We start from the raw sequence: 4,057 nt of genomic DNA, 5'->3' as shown, positions 1-4,057 counted from the left end.
GTTGATAACGCTGAAGGCTGAGCTGCCATTCAGCGAGATCTGGACATGCTGGAGAGTTGGGCAGAGAGGAACTGAATGGAATTCAAGAAGGGCAAGTGTAAGACCCTGAACCTAGGGAAGACTAACCCCATGCACCAGTACAGGTTAGGGGTTGACCCGTTAGAAAGCAGCTCTGCAGAGAAACACCTGGGAGTCCTGGTGAACAATTTAATCACGAGCCAGCAATGAGCCTTTGTGACTAGAAGAGTGTGGCCAGCTGGTCAAATATGTTCTTCTACCCCTCTACCCTGCCCTAGTGAAGCCACATCTGGAGTCTTGTGTCCTGTTCTGGGCTCCTCTGTTCAAGAGAGGCAGGGAAGTACTGGAAAGAGTTCAGTGGCGGGATACAAAGATGGTTAGGGGCCTGGAACATCCCTCTTACAGGGAAAGGCTGAGCTATCTGGGTCTGTTTAGCCTGGAGAAGAGAAGAATGAGAGGGGATCTTATCAATGTTTATAAATATCTACAGGGCAGATGTCAAGAGGATGGCGCCAGAGTCTTTTCAGTGACGCCCAGCAATAGGGCAAGGAGCTGTCCTGATTTAAGATAAACAGGCTGGTTTGTTTTGATGGACATATGAAGAAAACCACTTACAGTATTCCTCTCCTGTACATCAGCATATCCCACTGGCTGTGGAGTTTTTGGCAGGATGGTGTTTCTTTAAGAACAGCATGCAGAAAGAAACCATGTGCTTTTTCTGCCTGCAGTCCATGATGAGCTGCCACCCCTCTTTCCTCGTGCCTTTTCCACCTGCTGCCTGGACCAGCTGCAATGCACCTTTTCTGCTTGCCTCCCAGGACAGCTGCAATGTGCCTTTTTCGCCTGCCGCCTGTGCCACTTGGTACTGCTGCCTGCTGCAAATCTCTACCACAACCGATGCTGCCTCGAAACCCCCTTCTTTGCCACTGCTGTCTGCCGCTCGGACTACCTCTTCGCCCCGGGTCACACCACGCCGTGATCCTCACCACCACTGTCCAGACTGCCCACTGACATCGCTTTACTCCACAGCCCAGCCGCTGCTGTGTGTTCCAGCTGTTGCTCCCTAGCCCCAGTGGGCCCCGGTCCCTGCCCATAGCCACATGCTGCCACCACTAACAAATTGGTAGGGTTTTTTTCACTGCCATTAACAAACTGGTAGGTTTTTTTTCTCTTCACTTCTGTTTCTGTTACCCATGGTTTAACCCTTGCCGTACCAGTTTCGTGATCCTATATATACAAACTTTTTAATATCTTGTTTGTTTTCCGTATATAATATCGTTCTATTGTTATTAAAAGTGTTTTGTTTCCTAAACTTAACAGAGGCCTCGCCAACTTTTTTTTTTTTTCTTTTCTTCTTATCTCTCTCTTTAACCATCTCTCCTGGAACAGAGGAGGGGCTGATTGGACAGAGAATTTATCCCGTGATTGGCCCGCCTCAGTGCCAACCAATGACAGGGGCAATGGGCACAAGCTGGAACATGGGAAGTTCCATCTGAACATGAAGAAAAACTTCTTTACTTTGAGGGTGACAGAGCATTAGATCAGGCTGCCCAGAGAGACTGTGGAGTCTCCTTCTCTGGAGATTTTCAAAACCTGCTTGGGTGTGTTTCTGTGCAACCTGAGCCAGGTGCTTTCGCAGGGTGGTTGAACTAGGCAAACCTCAGAGGCCCCTTCCAAATACTACCATTCTCTGATTCTGTGACATAAAATTATTACACACAGAAAAATGAATGTGTTTTCCATATTATTTTTATAAAAAAAAATTCTGTGAAGTATATAATTAGAAATTCTGATACTGTAGACTCCTTAACAATTTCATAATTATTTTCAAATAATTTAAAAAATTAAAATTATTATATCCTGCATTACTTCTCTAAGCTTTAATATTTACTGGTTAATAGAAATTATGATACTGGAAACACAAAACAAAAGGAAGGGACGAAAGCAAGATTGCATTATGCACAAATTATAAAAATTAAAATGTTTCGGATAAAGTGTAGATCTCAAAATACACTTTGAAATGGTAGTATCTGAGTCTTTGTTTTTAAGAACACAGATAAAGAAAATTAGATTTTTCTTGTGGGCAGAGAATGAGATTTTGTAAAAGCTGGTGTGGAAAATGTTCAATTTAAAGAAGACAAACGTCTGACAAGGCTGAGAAAGCAAAAGAAAGATTTTGTTTGTTTTACACAGAGCTAAACTACCTTGTTTAATTTAACAAATTTATTCCTGTTTCAGTAAATTTGAGATTGCATTTCACGGGGTCACATGATGGCTGAGGTTGGAAGGCCTGAGCCATCTACATAATCTTGAGATTACCTAGTCCAAATCCCCTGCTCAGAGTGAACAATGTCTAGTCATATTTTGAATAACTCCCATGATGGAGACTCCACAATTTCTCTGGAAAACCTGTTCCAATGTGCAACTACCTTCACAGTCATAAAAGTATTCACTTGTGTTGAGGTGGAAATTAATGTGCTTGTCCTGTCACTGGCCATCACAGAGAAGAGTCTGGCTCCATCTTCTTTAATCTCTCCCATTAAGTATTAATGCATATGAATTAGATCCCCCTGAGCCTTCTCCTCTCCAGGTTGAGCAGTTCCACCTTTCTCAGCATCTCCTTATATGAAAGATGCTCCAGAACCTTTAACCATCTGCATGACCCTGTGCTGAACTTGCTCTCTAGTATGCCTATGCCTCTCTTGTACTGTGGGACCTGTAACTAGACCCAGTGTTCCAGATGTGGCCTCTCCAGGACAGAGGAAAGAGTAAGGATAACCCCTCTGCTAGCAGCATTCTTTCTAATGCAGGCCTCCAGGCTATTGATCTAGGTGGTGAGAGCATGTTATTGGATCCTGGTCAGCTTGCTGCCCACCTCTAGGTCCCTCTCTCCCTTTCCTACCAGTTGGACCCCGCAGTTAATTGGTGCAGGACTTGGCATTTCCCTTCATGAGGTTTCTATCTATCCAATTCTGTATCTTGTTGAGGTCCATCTGAATGACCGCATAGCCATCAAGTGTATCAGCTACTCATCCCAAATCTGTATCATATATGAACTTGCTCAGGATGTTCTCTTGACCTGTTGTCATTAATGAAGGACCCATTACAAACCCTTGAGGAATACCATTGGTGATGGACTTTGCGCCCAGGACTTGTGCAGGGCTTTGTGCCCAGCCTTTCAGCTAGTTTTCTATCTATCTACTTCATTATCCTTCATTTGTACTTCATTCTACTTCATTTGTATAATGCAACTCATTTACCTAATATAACCTAACTCAGTTATTTAACCCATTTGGACAGTTACCATAAGATTCCTAATAAACAAATATAATGATAAACTACTTGGGTATCAGAGGAAGTTATCTGTGAAGATGTAATTTGAGAGAACTTGGAATATGGAATAAGTATTTGAGGGTTAAATGTAATAAAAGGTCTTTTTGAATTACAGAAAGTCATTTTGACAAAGAATATTTTAAAAAGATAGCAAATTATAGTGGCAAATTAAAGTGGCAAAACCTCAGTGTTATATAACTGACAAAAGGTAAATGTCAGTGGATTAGAGGTAGGCAAGTACAAGGAACATAAAGCCCATTGCTAGGTTACCAAAATATGATAATGATTTTTTTGTCTTATGTACCCATGTCTCTCTTCTTTTAAGAAATTTTTTTCCAGGAGTTCCAAGAAAAGAGCTACTGTGCAATGTAAATTATACCTGCACAGTAGATTTGTCACCAGTTATTCTGTAAATGCTCGGAGAAATTCTTAACTGAATGCAGAGTGTGATTTCATGCATATTTTTTCTTGGCCAGAAAAGCCCCTGAATTGAACTCAAAACTGAGACAAATTTTAAGATGTTTCATGGATGTTTAAGATTCCAAGCCTGTGGAAAAAAAAAAACAGAATAAAAATAAATTTGAAGAGGCAGACACAAGTAACCCTGAGCAGCAAAGGAAAGATGAATTTGTTCAGGTGTGTATTTCTGAAGGAAGGCAGCAATATGATGGGATAGGAGTAACGACTTCATTTGACTTGAAATAAT

The 4,057-nt window shown here is 41.7% G+C and overlaps 1 pseudogene; it reads left to right on the top strand.

The window, feature by feature from the left end:
• LOC104491234 overlaps positions 1–228 on the top strand; it is a 1,438-nt pseudogene extending 1,210 nt beyond the window's left edge.
• The last annotated feature ends 3,829 nt before the right edge of the window (positions 229–4,057 follow it).

The sequence above is a fragment of the Buceros rhinoceros genome, unplaced genomic scaffold (assembly GCF_000710305.1).
Source record: "Buceros rhinoceros silvestris isolate BGI_N320 unplaced genomic scaffold, ASM71030v1 scaffold1943, whole genome shotgun sequence".
NCBI classification, from domain to species: Eukaryota; Metazoa; Chordata; class Aves; order Bucerotiformes; family Bucerotidae; genus Buceros; species Buceros rhinoceros.
This window is presented reverse-complemented; position numbering and strand designations above follow the sequence as displayed.